The sequence below is a fragment of the Schistocerca piceifrons genome, chromosome 9 (genome assembly GCF_021461385.2).
Source record: "Schistocerca piceifrons isolate TAMUIC-IGC-003096 chromosome 9, iqSchPice1.1, whole genome shotgun sequence".
Lineage (NCBI taxonomy): Eukaryota > Metazoa > Arthropoda > Insecta > Orthoptera > Acrididae > Schistocerca > Schistocerca piceifrons.
The window spans coordinates 94,652,953-94,671,019 of NC_060146.1; positions in this window are offsets into that span (position 1 = coordinate 94,652,953).

Consider the following 18,067-nt stretch of genomic DNA (forward strand, 5'->3'; position numbering starts at 1 on the left):
TTCTGTCTTGTAGCTTACGTAACTGATATAAAATAATTTAGAAATTTTGAGTATTTGTCACGAAAGGTGAACTGATGTCACATGACATTGACATTTGTGTAGGGTTTACGTAAGCTTAAGTGAAATCCGGAGGTTTTTAAAAAAATTGCCACTTTTTTTTATTTTAAGCAGGCAGTAGGGAATTTGTTGCACTCTTTCCAAACTGGATTTTTTTAAGGTTTGATATACATGTAGTACAAATCACAAGTTCAATATTTTTCTGGTGTAACTGTACAATGTTGCACTATTGTACGATATAATATACCCTTTACTAACAGTACCTTTATGTAATATTTCAGAGTGGGGCTGCATGTTCTTCTAGAGAATGTTTTTAAAAAAATTTTATTGCTAAAAGTTCCTTTTAAACTGTTAATTGTATTAACTTGGATGTTTAACCAATTATTGTTAAATAATAAATTTCTGTCAACAAGGCTTGGACCAAATAAATGTGCCTACACCTTCCCCATCCTGGCTCTGCAATCCAATAGATTTCCTGGGATTTCTATGCTATCAACGACCAGCTACCGCTGGCTGCGTCCGTGCACACACGTGCGATCTACGAAACGATCGATCGCCTATGCGACGGGTCGCTGCGATCCGTCGTTGGTGTGTGGGCTGTCTGGAAGAGAGTGGGCTGATAACACTCGAAAGGGGAAGTGGACGACTCAGTCTGTTTTTCGTTAACGACTTAATCGATTAGAATTCTAAATATGTTATTGCCATGAAACAAAATCAGAAATTTGAAGACACCTTTTAAACTGTATTATAGCATGATCATACTTGCCATCATGCAGGAAATGAAAGATGAAGATTGCAGTAACAGAAAACGACTACGTAAAAAGCCATGGCTGCTAATACGTGAATGATTAGCTAGTCTTCAAGTGTCAATAGCACAATAAGTAAATATTTCCAGTGTTCCAAATTATGAATCTAATAACTATGTACTTGAAACAAAACTATATGTAGTAAATAGTAAAACTTACGTTATTTTATTTTTCCTCCACATTGTTGAGATAGGTTCTAGTTTCTTTAACCATTTCGTGTTACATTGATAACAGAATTAAGCCCGGTACCGTACGTGATTTTTTAGAATGTTTGACTCCTTTCTTTTCTTTATTACGCTATACAACAAGAAACTGTTTACGTAAATTTAACATCACTTTATGAATAAAAGTGAACTGTAGATTATGAAAATGACTACAGTTTTTCCAAAATAACAATTAATTTTTTAAGAATTTAGGATATACTTCTTTTCTAAAAGACCTAAAAAATGTTCATCCATATACTTCGATAAATAATCACTACGTAACCCGCTCTGTCATGTTTCTTATTAGTTCTATTTTCATTTTCCTTGTTAACACCGTATGTAATCAATTCATAACATATAAGTGCAAAATTATACCACTGGTTTCTGGATTCTCTTAAAATCGTAACTTTTTTGTTGTAATTTCTTTATAGCAATTTATAAAAGTGGCAGCCGGTAGAAGATGCAAATTACCAGCTCACTTTTTTTTATGTCTGTGGGTTTTAGATTGGACCTAAATAAGTTAAACATAACATTGTGTTAGTTACAAGGTTTTGTGATGCATATGATGCTTACCTTGGAATATGAAATGGAGATCAGGATGTTTGTTGGATGGCTGTCCCTCGAATTTGAATGGAGCCCAAAAACTACTGTGTTGATTGCTATTATTGTATTGTGGACATTCCCCTGCGCATATTAATTTGTAACTAATTAAACAGTTCATTAAATGTTTGGCTAGTGATTCTGGTACTCTACTTTCTAAGAGAAATGTTTCCCCAGATATCTCATGCAAAAGTGAAAGGTAGAATTTTTGCTGAGGTTTTATCGCATGAACAACGAAAATGTAATTGATAGATTTTTTTTCTTTAGTAATTTCATGGTCGAGGATGTGGCGGTGTCAGCAAGAAAAAGTTCCGGAAACACATGAATTTAAATGTAAAATTTGTTCAAAGTCACTAAGTGCCCTCATTATGAGAAGAAAAGTTGCTATTCACCATATACCTGAAATGCTGAGTCGCAGATAGGCACAACAAAAAGACTTATACAATGAAAGATTTCGGCCAATGGCCTTCGTCAACAATAGTCACAAATAGGCACACACACACACACACACACACACACACACACACACACACACACACTCAAGTAAATGCAGTCGTGCGTGTGAGTTGCGTTTGCGTGAGTGTATGTATGTGCGTATATGTGTCTATTGTTGACGAAGGCCATTGGCCGAAAGCTTTAATTGTGAAAGTCTTTTTGTTGTGCCTATTTGCGACTCATAATCTCGGCTATATGGTGAGTAGCAACTTTCCTTCTCATAGTTTGTAATATTGTTACATTCCATCCTGGATTTTGCATTGTTTGATAAATTCTTTCGTTGTTAGATACGGGATAAATGTTGTGTGGGGAGTAGTTTGTGCGGTATGTATTACACAGCCTCAAGACATTTGCACAATTTCCAACTTTAACTCTTGACTAATTGTCTCAAATCTGTAAGGTAAGATTATACCTCTTAAGGAGTGGATTATGACAGCACTTTAAATTTTTAAACTGGGTCAATAATTATATGAAATACTGAAAATGAGATTTTATTCGTCCTTGAGAACCGTTAGATGGGGAACCTGCAACTAGGACGAAGTGATTTTAGGCATAAATTAATATAGATCGCTAATTTTTGTTTCCAACACATCAAAATCGGATAAAATCATTCCCTCTAACAGTTTTAGATAAGCTGCACTTCACATGCATTTGTCTTTCTAAGTAGCGAGTAAGAAGCTATACTACTCTTAGACAAACTATAATGTTGTTTCGCTTGGCCGTTTACACATTTTTGTAACAAATTAGAAATTTGTCAGAAAAGAATACTCGCATCTGAAGCTCCACTTCAATGACTCGATTAATGACACTTGACGAGTAACTACCGGGTAGAATAGAGTGAAGGTCTACAATAAGTAAAGCTTTCTTTATGTCCAAATGCATAGTTTCAATGCAATATACAACACGGACAAAATGAAACTAGCACGGAAAATATTTCATGCGCCTTAAGATAGGCAACCCAACGTGCATACTCCAGCGAAGTTGCAGTTGGGTTGCCTTTATTAAGATGGATGAATTCTTTTCTGGGAGTTTTTAATTTTAGCAACCCTTTTTTACTGCTAAAATTTTCTCGAGCTTACAGCTGCAACATATGGTTAAACACACACAAACTTTCAGCGGAATGCCTCTTGACCGTTGTCAAATGGTGACCTGAGCACTTAACAATATCGAAGAAGCCTACGGTCGAAAGTTCGTGGGTATTTTACCATATGGTGTGGCTGGAAGTTTGAGAAAAGTTTTGTGACTTGACCGTCACGTATCACCGAGTGATATTTGATTGTTTTTTTGTTCATTTCTTGGCTGTTTTTAAGAAGAGTACGAGGCTTGCTAACTCTTGAAGAAGGCTGCAAATTATCTTGTTAAGCAGACCAGGCCCAGGTGCATTTCCCTTGGTGTTCCTTGACCACAGGTAAGTCACAGAGCCTTTGGAGAAGGGCAGTGGATCTCCAGGGCACTGCAATTCGTGGATGCGACTGTGACAAGCCTCTGCCCCTCGCATTGGCGATGGATGCAGAGTCCTCCTTTGAAGCCAGCTGCCGCCAAGCTTCTGCAAGTTCTTAGAGTATAACTGTGCGTGGGTAATTCATCTCCCTGTAAGCAGATGAAAGAATGGGCCTCCAAAGTGCTGCTCCTCCACAGTGAGAAAATTCGTTGCCTTTTCCCTCCATATCTTGTATCCAATCAAGTGAGTCTTTCCCGCCACAGTGTTTGGACGCAAAAGGCTCGAGCAATTAGCAGAACATCGCTAGCAGCTGATACCAGCCTCTTGTACGTTAAAGTGCAGTATGTAAACTAAGATTTGGATATTTCTACAGGATTCGCCTGTATTAACGTAAATAAAACGAAATTTTCCCTGATCGCTGTGGAAGGGCTGTGTGCCCTCTCCTCCGCGGAGAGTTTTTCGAAGAGTCGGGAGATACTTGGCGTGGGCTCAAATGGCTCAAATGGCTCTGAGCACTATGGGACTTAACATCTATGGTCATGAGTCCCCTAGAACTTAGAACTACTTAAACCTAACTAACCTAAGGACAGCACACAACACCCAGCCATCACGAGGCAGAGAAATTCCCTGACCCTGCCGGGAATCGAACCCGGGAACCCGGGCGTGGGAAGCGAGAACGCTACCGCACGACCACGAGATGCGGGCTTGGCGTGGGCAAGCCGTCAGGAGCACTAATGGTGGCAGCCTTTACCTGCCGCGATCGAGACTTCCATCCGCTGCTGACTGACGCTTTTTGGCTCACGTTGAGTTCGAGTAAGTGTCACATTTTGCCTTAGTGCTACCTCAAAATCTGCGGGATTTGCCCGCATCACGAATAGCCGTATTCATTGGATTACTTTGTGGGTCTCGGACTCATTTACTTTGCACCTGCCGGCTGCGCAGATTAAGATAGCAAAAAATGGCTCTGAGCACTATGGGAACTTCTGAGGTCATCAGTCCGCTAGAACTTAGAACTACTTAAACCTAACTAACCTAAGGACATCACACAACACCCAGTCATCACGAGGCAGAGAAAATCCCTAACCCCCCCCCCCCCGGGAATCGAACCCGGGAACCCAGGCGCGGGAAGCGAGAACGCTACCACACGACCACGAGCTGCGGACATTAAGATAGCAGTCTTCCGATATCCCTGCCATAGCATTAGCGTACATTCTAGGCTAATCTGAGCTTCTACAGAGCTTTGTGCTTCACTGTTTTAGACAACTTCGTGCTCGTTGTGTTGGAGCAAGTTCCAGTCAACATAATGAGGCTTTTTGTTCAATGAATTGCAAAGTTATTTTCTGTCATTCCAATGTGGTATATGTGATGTCACCGCCAGACACCACACTTGCTAGGTGGTAGCCTTTAAATCGGCCGTGGTCCGTTAGTATACGTCGGACCCGCTTGTCGCCACTATCCGTGATTGCAGACCGAGCGCCGCCACACGGCAGGTCTAGTCTAGAGAGACTCCCTAGCACTCGCCCCAGTTGTACAGCCGACTTTGCTAGCGTTAGTTCACTGTCTACATACGCTCTCATTTGCAGAGACGACAGTTTAGCATAGCCTTCAGCTACGTCTTTTGCTACGACCTAGCAAGGCGCCATATTCAGTTATTAGAATGAATTCTGAACAGACAATGTTGTGAATCACGTACCGTCAAGAGCGACGTTCATCATTACTGGATTAAAGTTATCAAACTAGCTACGTCCGCTTTCTGAATTCTCATTCCTTGTCATGTTCCAGACCTCACGTCAGTATAGTTGTTCCGTCCTCACGCCAGCCAGCGTGAGCTAAAACGGGTGATTGCGGCTTCCATTCGTAACACGGTGTTGGCTCTTCTGCTAACACAAAAGTATACATCGAGATTTTGAGTAAGTAAATAAATTATTAAAGGTGGTTTCGAATCTCAGTATCAGATTGCTCTATTACAACTGATCCTGGTTAGGTGACCCTAAAAATAAGTGTAATCCCTACATTTCTAATTTGTTCGTCTCACTATGGAGGTTTTTCATTGCGAAGCGGGTGCTCGGTGTTCAAATATCGGGCATGAGTATACTTTTATCTGCGATTACTGTCGTACTCAGCTGGTCTTAGATGTGCTGTAGGGTGATTCAAGATGAAAGCACTCCGTCTGCAGGCCACGAGTGGCCTACCGGGACCATCCGAACACCGTGTCATCCTCAGAAGAGGATGCGGATAGTAGGGGCGTGGGGTCAGCACACCGCTCTCCCGGTCATTATGATGGTATTCTTGACCGAAGCGCCACTATTCGGTCGAGTAGCTCCTCAATTGGCATCACGAGGCTGAGTGCACCCCGAAAAATGGCAACAGCGCATGGCGGCCGGATGGTCACACATCCAAGTGCCGGCCACGCCAAACAGTACTTAACTTCGGTGATCTCACGGGAACCGGTGTATCCACTGGGCCAAGGCCGTCGCCTGATTCAAGATAGGGAGAAGAAAAAGCTCTAGGGTTTCCAGCCTGGTGGCAGCGCTGAAATACCGCGACGTTTCGACGAGTGTCATACTAATAATCTTCAGGCTCCAATATTTGTACTAGCGCAGTGCCACCCTCGACATGGCTACGGGTGGCCGTGTACTGTCCGTGGCCGGTGGGCGCGGAAAGAGGTGTGGCTGCGGTAGTGGGAACAGCTGGTGCACCGTTCGCAACCCTTTGTGGGCGGTGCTGGTCGCGCTCTCGTCGGTCTGCCGCTAATGCCTGACTCTATGCCTCACTCCGTTGGTAGCCTTCATCTCTGTTGGACAACACTGTCGTGAACCCGTATTTCAGTGAATTCCTTTATGACGCTGTCCCAATAGCCGGTTGCCCACTGAAGCGCCTTGGTGTTCTGGAAGTCGAAGGTGTGGTGTTCCTCAAGGCTATGGTCTACTGTGTTTGATTTTTCGTGCCATGCTGGCTGGTATCGGTATCTGCTTCGCGGCCTACTGGTGTGGCTCCACCGTTCTGGCGCGTCGCGATCCGGCACGACTGCACGACGTTGAGAGTTCTGCGGTGATCTCTGAAGAGCCGTCTCTCCGGGAAGCGGGAGAGAGGAAGAGACCATCGTTTTGGCACCAGTCGGTGGCCGTGTTGAAATACTGTGTTGCCTTATACGCGGGAACCGTTACGGTGGAAGGTTCGTCTATGGGGAACCTAGAATGATCAGTGTTTGGGAAGTTGTTCTTCTGGTGCATTCCATTCATGGAGTATTTGGGTCAGCCCACCGCATTCCTGCCGGTTTATGCTGCGTTAACGTGGACGCCTGTATATAAGAAGGGTAGAAGGACGGATCCTCAAAATTACAGACCAACATCCTTAACATCGGTTTGTTGCAGGATTCTCGAACATATTCTCAGTTCGAATATAATGAATTTCCTTGAGACAGAGAAGTTGCTGTCTATGCATCAGCACGGCTTTAGAGAGCATCGCTCCTGCGAAACGTAACTCACCCTTTTTTCACATATCTTGCGAACCATGGATGAAGGGTATCAGACGAATGCCATATTCCTTGACTTCTGAAAAGCGTTTGAGTCGGTGCCCCACTGCAGACTCCTGACTAAGGTACGAACATATGGGATTGGTTCCCAAGTAAGTGAGTGGCTCAATGACTTCTTTAGTAACAGAACCCAGTACGTTGTCCTCGATGGTGAGTGTTCATCGGACGTGAGGGTATCATCTGGAGTTCCCCAGGGAAGTGTGGTAGGTCCGCTGTTGTTTTCTATCTATATAAATGATCTGCTGGATCGGGTGGATAGCAATATGCGGCTGTTTGCTGATGATGCTGTGGTGTACGGGAAGGTGTGGTCGTTGAGAGACCGTAGGAGGATACAAGATGACCCTATCAGGTCGGATTGAGGGAGGACATAGAAGCAATTCAGAGGCGGGCTGCTAGATGTGTTACTAGTAGGTTTGATCATCACGCGAGTGTTACGGAAATGCTTCAGGAACTTGGGTGGGACTCTCTAGAGGAAAGGAGGCGTTCTTTTTGTGAATCGCTACTGTGGAAATTTAGAGCATTTGAAGCTGACTGCAGTACAATTTTATTGCCGCCAACTTACATTTCGCGGAAAGACCACAAAGATAAGAGATTAGGGCTCGTACAGAGGCATATAGGCAGTCATTTTTCCCTCGTTCTGTTTGGGAGTGGATCGGTGAGAGAAGATGATGCTAGTGGTGGTACGAGGTACCTTCCACCACGCACCGTATGGTGGATTGCGGAGTATGTATGTAGATGTAGATGTAGACGCTGTGCGCCCTCTGCGAGTGTCTACATTCCCTCGTGCATTTGGCGAGACGCTCAACCCCACGGTTGCTGACGACGCACGTTGTTTTGGGGCGGACTGCCTCAGCCTTCCTCTTGCGTCGTATTGCTCTCCGGCATTTTATTAATGTTACTGTGAGTGTATTTGCTTCAATATAGCCTTAAGGTTTCACATTTGTAATTGTGCCCTTGTTAATGTTTTTGTCACTCTAACCAAATAATTTGAAGAATTTCTCAGCAGGTCAAGATCAGTGCCCTTCATACTGACCTCATAGTGTGTTTAAGGTTACTGTACTGACCCAAAGGCTTTCCGGGGTGGCCGAGCGGTTCTAGGGGCTACAGTCTGGAACCGCGCGACCGCTACGGTCGCAGGTTCGAATCTTGCTTCGGGCATGGATGTTTGTGATGTCCTTAGGTTAGTTAGGTTTAAGTAGTTCTAAGTTCTAGGGGACTGATGACCGCAGCAGTTAAGTCCCATAGTGCTCAGAGTCATTTGAACCATTTTTTACTGACCCAAAGGTTTCGGGCAGATCATTCTTGTTTAATATTAGTCGCGCGATTTGGGGCGCCATGTCACGGATTGCACGGCCCCTCCCGCCCGAGGTTCGAGTCCTCCCTCGGCCATGGGTGTGTGTTGTTCTTAGCATAAGCTAGTTTAAGTAGCGTGTAAGTCTATGGACCGATGACCTCAGCAGTTTGGTCCCTTAGGAATTCACATACATTTGAACACATTTTGTTTAATATTCTCCCCTGCTGGGGTACTTGTATCATACAAGTTTCTGCTCATTTGTACTTAACTTTGGTTATTTATTTAACACATGTTCATGTTTTAATACGTATTGGTTTCAGTTGTGTTTTAGATGATTGGCCTGTCCAGGTCCTCAAGGCGTTTATTGAGTTCATTAATAAGGAGAAACTTGTTGGTTGCTCGCTATTGCCCCGTGTGATTCTGAAGTAAAGTCTTGTTTGGGTTTTCTTAAGCGACAGCATCCGTCTCGAGCCCTACCTTCATGGCTCAACACCCAAAAATGTTGGGAGCGCTATTTGACCTTTCTCACTATACCTCGGCGTGAATAACTGAAACTATTTTCAATTTAATTAATTGGTATTGCAAACTGTATTAAAGTTGGTTTGTCTCAGAGTTTTTACAGAATGAATTTGTTTAATACTTCGTTTAATGTATACTCATATTCTAACTTAGTGGGCAGTAAGTCGATGCAGCTTGTTTTAAAAAAGTTGTCATTAAATAGCACCTAACTGAAGAGAGCTTAGGTGTTTATTTACCTGGTGTTTCCTTTGGTGAAGGGCTATTTGTTACGGCGTAAAGTCAAGCGCCGGCACCCCAGTCGGGAAGATAGAAAAGAGATGGCTGTGAGAAGAAGTCAGCCAATCGCACGCTCCCTCCGGCACGACAATGCGACAGGAGCGGCCCCTATACGAAGAGGACATACACGCCGCGACTGACTGATGGCGAGCCAGTTGAATAGCAGCTTCAAGATTAGGCACTTGTATAGGAGCATCACTAAGTTGAGTTTGCCTTTCCTTCTGTATACATTAGCCACCTGTTCCTCAGTGCCTCATGTAGCGAGATTCTGCCTAGCCTCGTGATCGTTGGTGCCACTGCAAATCCTGTGGAGTTAAGGACTCACTGCCCTTGACTAAAAACATTTGTTATTCAGTTGTATTTTTGCTAATTAATTCATTCTGTTAGAGGGGACCTTCCTTAAAGCTTGTTGTTCTGAAATTGTTTCGGGGTCCACCGATAACTTGGTATCGATTTAAATACAATTGTAAGTTGTTTTACCCATTTCGTTGTGCTAAATTAACAAGTTGTTCAGAGTTGAATATTCGTCCGGCAGCTTATATGTCAATTCTTTATATCTTCCAATTGTCATTCAGGACGGCCTCTACTAAGAATATAAATTTTTAGTGTCTCTTTAAAAAAATTCTTGGATTGTGAATAACAATAATTGAACTTGTAAGGACATTAGCTGTTTTACAGTAGTTCGAATTCTTTGTGTCAAATTAGTCCTTTTTCAGTTGAGATTATCTGCTTTAAAAGAATTCAAATTCTGAGAAATGATGAATGCTGTCATAACCGGTGCTTAGCTTTCCTACGCGGAGGTCCAATTCTTTTCCTGTTCCTCGGGATTTCATCCCAGTCGTACATGACTGATATGCTCCTCGCAGAGTTTGCTGTATATTCTTGTTGGTGGATCTTTCGTAGGTCCAAGCCACACTTTCGCCCTCGGCAGTGATGGGAAGGTGGTACTTATGTTGGATTTCCTCTATCGAATGCTAGGTCGTTGTCTGCATGCAATGGGCTGCCAGCAACCAGCATAACGTCCGAATGCTAACTAACGACACTGGTACGTAGGGCCCGTCATTCATAGATGCTGCATGTATGTATGTATATACGAGGGTCGTTCCGAAAGTAATGCCTCCTACTTTCTTGTAATGGCTTTGGATGTCCGCGCCAGATTTTGGTGGTATAGTACTAATGATTGAACCTTTCTCTTCCATTTTCAGGGGGTTGTTCTGCAGTAGTGGCGCCAGCAGAGGAAGGTTTCAAAATGGTGTCTGATTCGGACGCGCGTATAAAATGGCGCAGTGTGGTTGAATTCCTCACTGCTGAAGAAATTGGGCCGATTCAAAACCATCGACGCTTGCTAAAGGTGTACCGAGGCGATACAATAGACGTGAGCAATGTGAGGCGATGGGTGCGGCATTTTCAAGGTGGTGGAAAGGGTGTGCATGAGAAGCCACGGCCCGGTCGACCCTGCACAGCTGTCATCCCTCTCAATGAAGAGCGTCTTGATCAGCTCATCAGTGTTGATCGGTGGATAACGACCAGAGAATTGTGTGGAACGCTGAATGTCGGCTACAATGGCTTGGGCACAATGTTGGAACATGTTCGTTATCGCAAAGTCTGGGCGAGGTGGTCCCGCGAATGCTTACAGAAAATGAAGATGACAATTTTCGGAATAGCATCATCACCGGAGATGTGACGTGTTGTCCCCACTACGAGGAATCCAAAAGACTGTCCATGGATTGGCAACATGTGAATTCTTCGTCGAAGAGGAAGAAATTCGAAGAAGAATGCCGTCTGCAGACAAAGTGATGTGCAAAATCTTCTGGGATGCCAGGTTGTGGTTGTTTTGGAAGACCTGGAGGCTGGAGAAACTGTCAATTCAGCACGCTACAAGACGAGACTGACTAAGCTGAAAGGCCGAATTTCGAGGGTAAGATTAGAAAAGTACACCAACATCTGCAGCATGATAACGCCGGACCCCACACCAATATTGTCTGCACGCAACTCATTGCAAAATTGGGCTGGACTGTCTCACCACATCGATCGCACAGTCCCAAGTTAGCTTCAGACTTTCATCTTTTTGAGCCTCTGAAAGGTGGACTGCGTGGCGAATATTCTCAAGAACCTGTTGCCGTTGTCAAAGCTGTAAGGAAGTGGTTCCGATTTTTAGAAGTGGGGCATGCAAGCTCTAGTTCATCATTGGGAAGAGTACATAACGAATGGTGGTGAGTTTGTGGAAAAATTGCTCCGTTTAGCTGTGCTGTTGTGATTTGTGTAGCTCTTGTTGTTTCCATGAATAAAAATAGGCGGCATTACTTTCGGAACGACCGTCGTATATATGGTATATGTTCTACATCTCCTCCTAAACCAGTGAACCGATTTCAACGAAACTTGGTACACATATCCCTTAGTGTAAGACAACAAACACTGTGGGGGTAAGAGGAACCTACACATCATAGCTCAAGAAATGTAAAGTCCTAAAGAATGAGCTGCGTGAAAAAATGCCACATCATTTATGAAGTCTTAAAACATTTATTGTTTACTACTAAGACGCTCTTACAGTCAATTTTAGCAACTCCCTGACCCCTGACAGCAGTAATGACAGCTTTCAACTACGAAGCGCAGTGGCTGTACGGCCGTCTAAACAGGGTGAAAAGTATTTACACCGACAAACTCTGGGAGGTTGTAGGGGACATCAAAACAAATATTTTTCCCTAGCGTCATTTTTTCCTATGAGGATTATTTAAACCGGCGGAGACCGTATTACGCTCTGCAGTTGTTAGAGGCCGTATTACGATCTTCAGTTGTTAGAAAGCGTATTACGCTCTTCAGTTGTAGGCAACTGCTGTGCACCAGTGTAGTAGTGCATTGCCTCTGTTTACTAATGGAGCGATACACCTGGAGTGAGTACACTGATATGGTTGGTGCGTACTACGTAGCGTACCACAACGGACGAGCTGCACAGCCGGTCTGTGTACCAACGTCTGCGTGAGACCGGGTCATTTAGCAGATTACCTGGACAGGTACGCCGTCGCACGATAAGAACGCTCCAATTTGAGGAACCTGTCATGCAGCATGTGGAGCGGGATCCTTTAATCAGCACACGTGCAATTGCACGTAACATGAGGACGAATCAGACAAATGTAAGAACAGTCCATCGAGAGCAATTGTTACGTCCATTTCACTTACAGCGTGTCCACAACCTGGAACCAGTTGATTATCCACCCAGAGCACAGTTTTCGCAGTGTTACCTGGAACAGTGTGAAATGCATCCTACATATCCATCCTCTGTGTTGTTTACCGATGAAGCAACGTTCGGGCGTGATGGAGTCTTCAACATGCACAATTCGTATGTTTGGAGTGAGGATAACCCTGCGCGATCCCCAGATATGTCCCCTCTGGACTTTTTTGTGTGGGGAGAGATGCGCAACCTTGTTTACGCAACTCCTGTTGCATCAGAAGAGGATCCAGTTGCCCGGATAGCAGCAGCAGCAGCAGGAACAATTCAGGATACTCCTGGATTTTCTGCCCGTGTCAAACAGAACATGATCTGACGGTGTAACCTTTGTTTACGTGTCAATGGAGGTATTTTTTAAAATCCATGTAACTGAAATTGGGTTGTGTTGATGTGTTGTCTCTTGGTGATAAAAAAATGAAAAAGTGTTTGTCGGTTTAATTAATTTGCCGCCAGAGAAATCTTCCTCTACCGGTTTAAAAACTCCTCATAGGAAAAAATGACACTAGGGAAAAATATTTGTTTTCATGTCCCCTACAACCTCCCAGAGTTTGTTGGTTTAAATACTTTTCACCCTGCAGAGCTTTGAGGAGACGTTGCCGTACACGTGTTTACAAAACGCGCTGTGGAAACGCGAAGTACCTGCGCCCAGAACTGAACTTCTTCATTTGGATATCATACTTATACAATTGTACACTATACATTTTTCTTTGTATGACTGTGTCATAATTAGAAATGTGTTTTCACGAGGATGTGTAAACAATTTTTTTCTTTCTTACACTTCAAACACAGTTCATTTTTTGTTTTCATTTCTAATAGTCAACTGGCAAAATGAATACCTGGGCAATGGCGGATTTCTCAGGTCATCGATCAGGAAAGTTTCCCGGACGAAGTACACAACCTGAAGGAAGTATCCTGCAAAAATGGCAGCAAAGAAAAGATTAGTAAGGCATTCAAGAAAAGACAGGATGCTGGAAACCGGGAACCACTCGTAGCTAAAATTGCGACGCTAACCGAATAAACCAGTTTAAAAAGCCGTCTTCCAATCAGTGGCAAAGACGAAAGAGTAGTCTAGTTCTGCAAAAGAACCACGAAAAATGCGCTTACCGGGAATATACAGCGTCGCCTGTGAATGTGGTCAAAAAATACTGCGAGGACCACAGCAGTCGTGTGCGACTGGGACACACAGAAGAACCAGCGACAGCAAAGCGCTGCCTCGCGGAAGACCACACCTTTGCATTCCAGAACACCCAGGCTTTGCCAAGCAACCGGCGTAGTAAAAGAATCCATTGAAATACGAGTTCACGACCTTGTCCAACAGAGACTAAGTGTGGCATGGCCTCTGGCGTTGGCGGCAGAACGACAAGAGCGCGACCAGCATCATCCAACTAGCCGGAATGCCCGCACAGAGACGCGAATGGAGTACCGGCTACCCCAACCACTGCACCCTCAACTCCTTCTCCGCCTGCCGGCCGGCCGTAGCCAGGTTCAGTAGGGCCACTCCACTAATGTAAATATCACAGCAAAAAAATGGTTCAAATGGTTCTGAGCACTATGGGACTTAGAACCACTTAAACCTAACTAACCTAGGGACATAACACACATCGATGCCCGAGGCAGGATTCGAACCTGCGATCGTAGCGGTCGCGCGGCTCCAGACCGTAGCGACTAGAACCGCTCGGCCACTCAGGCCGGCAAACATCACAGCATCCACGTACCTCGACACTACGCTTGAAGATTACTACACTACTGGCCATTTAAATTGCTACACCACGAAGATGACGTGCTACAGACGCGAAATTTAACCGACAGCATTCAGACAAGGTTGGCACCGGTGTCGACACCTACAACGTGCTGACATGAGGAACGTTTCCAACCGGTTTCTCATACACAAACAGCAGTTGACCGGCGTTGCCTGGTGAAACGTTGTTGTGATGCCTCGTGTAAGGAGGAGAAATGCGTACCATCAGGTTTCCGACTTTGATAAAGGTCGGATTGTAGCCTATCGCGATTGCGGTTTATCGTATCGCGACATTGCTGCTCGCGTTGGTCGAGATCCAATGACTGTTAGCAGAGTATGGAATCGGTGGGTTCAGGAGGGTAACACGGAGCGCCGTGCTGGATCCCAACGGCCTCGTATCACTACCAATCGAGATGACAGGCATCTTGTCCGCGTGGCTGTAACTGATCGTGCAGCAACGTCTCGATCACTGAGGCAACGTATGGGGACGTTTGCAAGACAACAACCATCTGCACGAACAGTTCGACAACGTTTGCAGCAGCATGGACTATCAACTCGGAGACCGTGGCTGCGGTTACCCTTGACGCTGCATCACAGACAGGAGCGCCTGCGATGGTGTACTCGACGACGAACCTGGGTGCACGAATGGCAAAACTTCGTTTTTTCGGATGAATCCAGGTTCTGTTTACAGCATCATGATGGTCGCATACGTGTTTGGCGACATCGCGGTGAACGCACATTGGAAGTGTGTGTTCGTCATCGCCATACTGGCGTATCATCCGGCGTGATGGTATGGGGTGCCATTGGTTACACGTCTCGGTCACCTCTTGTTCGCATTGACGGCACTTTGAACAGTGGACGTTACATTTCAGATGTGTTACGACCCGTGGCTCTACCCTTCATTCGATCCCCGCGAAACCCTACATTTCACCAGGATAATGCACGACCGCATGACGCAGATCCTGTACGGGCCTTTCTGGATACAGAAAATGTTCGACTGCTGCCCTGGCCAGCACGTTCTCCAGATCTCTCACCAATTGAAAACGACTGGCTAATGGTGGCCGAGCAACTGGCTCGTCACAATACACCAGTCACTACTCTTGATGAACTGTGGTATCGTGTTGAAGGTGCATGGCTAGCTGTACCTGTACACGGCATCCAAGCTCTGTTTGACTCAATGCACAGGCGTATCAATACCGTTATTATGGCCAGAGGTGGTTGTTCTGGTTACTGATTTCTCAGGATCTATGTACCCAAATTGCGTGAAAATGTAATCACATGTCAGTTCTAGTATAATATATTTGTCCAATGAATCTTCTGCATTTCTTCTTGGTGTAGCAATTTTAATGGCTAGTAGTGTAGTATTACAGTCGCCGAAACGTCGCAATATTTCAAACTACTAGCCGACTGGAAACCCCGTAGCTATTCTACAAAACAGTTATTATTCTTCATTTTATCAGCAAAATTTCTTTATTTGCTGTGCTTCCTGGTGTGGCCAGCGGTGTGCTTAGTGGCGGGCAGTCGTAGGTTCCGCGGAAAGATTCCCGGACACGGCTTGTAAGGAGCGAAGGAAGAGTTCACCAGAGGCCTGGTTGCCTCGAGAGACTCGGCGGTCGCCAGAAATTAGCACCTGTGGAGCGCCGCAGCATCAACGCGAGGCTTCAGAGGGCAGGCGGGGAGGGAAAAAAGGAGAAGAAGTCGTCTTTATGCTGCCTCTCTCCGCTCCTCTCCTTTCCTCTCTTATTTTTCCTCTTTTTACCCCGCCACTCGCGAGACGCGCCATCCATTACGCGGCGTTAATTAAGTTAGACAATCCGCGAGCACCTGTTGAGTCGCGGCGGCCGCTCCCCCCGGCTCCCGTGACGTCGTCATGATAATTAAAGTGGCTCCTCCCACCCTCGGGGCGCCGTTGTTTTTCCCTTTTAAACTCGCCGGCGCTTAAAGAAGAAGTGCGGCTGCCGGCGAAAATACTCCTCGCCTCAGGCCCGCCTTAATGACGCCTCACTGACACACTTTCCCCCTCAGCGCCGCTTCGCTCCTGCAGCCCCGCAATTCGGTCCAGTGCTTTAGTAGGGTCGCTAATCCAAAAATTGCTAGTGCGGAAGTGCACTGTTGTAGCGTGCTAGCAACGGTATTGCCTGGAGTGTGTGATACCACGCATGCCACTCTTAATGTGACTAGGGGATCTGCAGAACTAGACAACATATAGACTTTTTTCTTATTTAGCAATTTACGTCTCTACCAGCGATGGACGTTGAAGAAGTAAGGCAACACTTTTTTTTCTGAAAGCAAGTGAAGTTCATTCAGGATTCCAATGTTAAATGTTAAAAAATATATCGGCTCGACTACTTGTTTATAGTGTAAAACACTAAGATTGACGCGTTTCGGAAGTCAAGCTTCCATCATCAGAATAATAAAATGTAAAAGAACCTGTTAAAACTCGCTAAAATGGTACATGCACCAGGCACAATAAAATTGCTAATAAAATTAAAACATCGTGGCTACTTCCTTTGTTGCAGCCGTGTCTTCCAAGGTGCATCTCCACATAGTAGGCAAAATATAAAAAACTCTAAAATGGTGTCGCCTATGGCGTTCAACATTTTAGAGTTTTTTATATTTTTCCCCTTATTCCACCTCAGTTACACTGTGTCGGCAATTTCTGCGCAAACACAGTCCCCACGTACTTGTACGCCATGATTACTCTACCACGAAAAGATCTGGAACGGTATGCGACGTTCCCAGGGGGGAAGGGGGCGGGGTCTCCACTGGGGAACGAACCGCACAATAGTCCCGGGCTCGGTGTGGGGCGGCGGTGGGGTGGATGGAGTGCTGCGGCCTGTTGTGATGTCGTGAACCACTGAGGGTTACGTCGGGACGAAGGCTGTCCGTCGTTTCTAGGTCCCCAAAATACACAGTCAGTTTCCTTTCTATATTTATAACGCCACGTTCACAGCAACCACGGGACAGTTAGAACCACACAACGAGCTCGGACGAGACACCTCACCGATACGGGTATAAATGCTGGACACAACGGCGTTAAAGCCGCAACAGCATAGTGAACGAACCCACTGGGCAGCCAGACGAGGAGCAGTGAATGTGGCTCACAGTTTAATATCACTTCGAGCAACTGGGCCCCTTCCCATGACTGGATACGGCGGGGGCAGACAAACACCGACAGCCCTTGGAAGCAACCGCGTCTGCTTCCCGCCTCCAGCCAAACAGCAGTTCCGCTACCAGGAAGACGCCACGCCACGCCACGCCACGTTGTCCCACAGGGCAGTGCTGGTAGGTTAACCACCATGCCACTCACAGCCCGATTCTTGCCACCGACTACCTGCTGTTTGTGAACCGCCGCGCACTCTTTTTAAGTCAGTGCCAACCAACCGCAGCGGTTGCCAGTAAAATTATACACTCTCGCAGATAAACCAGCGCGATAGAAGGGTACCGGCTCGATTCGCGACTCGCACCTGTTATACTACCCTATTCATTGTGCTAAATGCATAAATAATGATATGAAAGCTTTCACGGCCGGATGACATATCTTCTGGTAAACCTTCCGGGATGTAAGGTCGTGGTCCATGAAACTCTTCAGCTCCTAACGTTTCGTCCAGAGCTGCGCTGGACATCTTCAGAGGGGTGTTTCTCCTCCGGTGAGTCTTGCCGGAGAAACACCCCTCTGAAGATGTCCAGCGCAGCTCTGGACGAAACGTTAGGAGCTGAAGAGTTTCATGGACCACGACCTTACATCCCTGAAGGTTTACCAAAAGATAGGCATAAATAATGGTTACAAATTGATAAAGCCATTTATGCAACTGTTCATTTTCGCAGAGTAGTACATGATTCAGTTTGAGGACTATTCAGAAGAGACGTTGCTGGA